This window comes from Penaeus monodon, chromosome 30 (genome assembly GCF_015228065.2).
Source record: "Penaeus monodon isolate SGIC_2016 chromosome 30, NSTDA_Pmon_1, whole genome shotgun sequence".
NCBI classification, from domain to species: domain Eukaryota; kingdom Metazoa; phylum Arthropoda; class Malacostraca; order Decapoda; family Penaeidae; genus Penaeus; species Penaeus monodon.
Genome location: NC_051415.1, coordinates 12,657,470 through 12,657,704, shown reverse-complemented (window position 1 = coordinate 12,657,704; position 235 = coordinate 12,657,470).

The window sequence follows — 235 nt, the reverse complement described above, 5'->3', positions numbered from 1 at the left end:
TCTGGGCGAAAAAAGAGGAAACATGACCTCTTTGACAAAAGGCTGCGTCCTATGAATTACCTCCAAACTTTCTCTCCAATATAGTACTCGTAGCGTAAGCCTATAACGCCCCAAAGGTTGTCCAGTCCATTAAACACTAGGTTCATTTTCCCAGATTGCGAAGGGGACGGGGAGGAGGGGGAAGGGCAAGAGGGAAAAGGGGGGAAGAATGAGGATAGGGAGGAGGTAGGAGAAA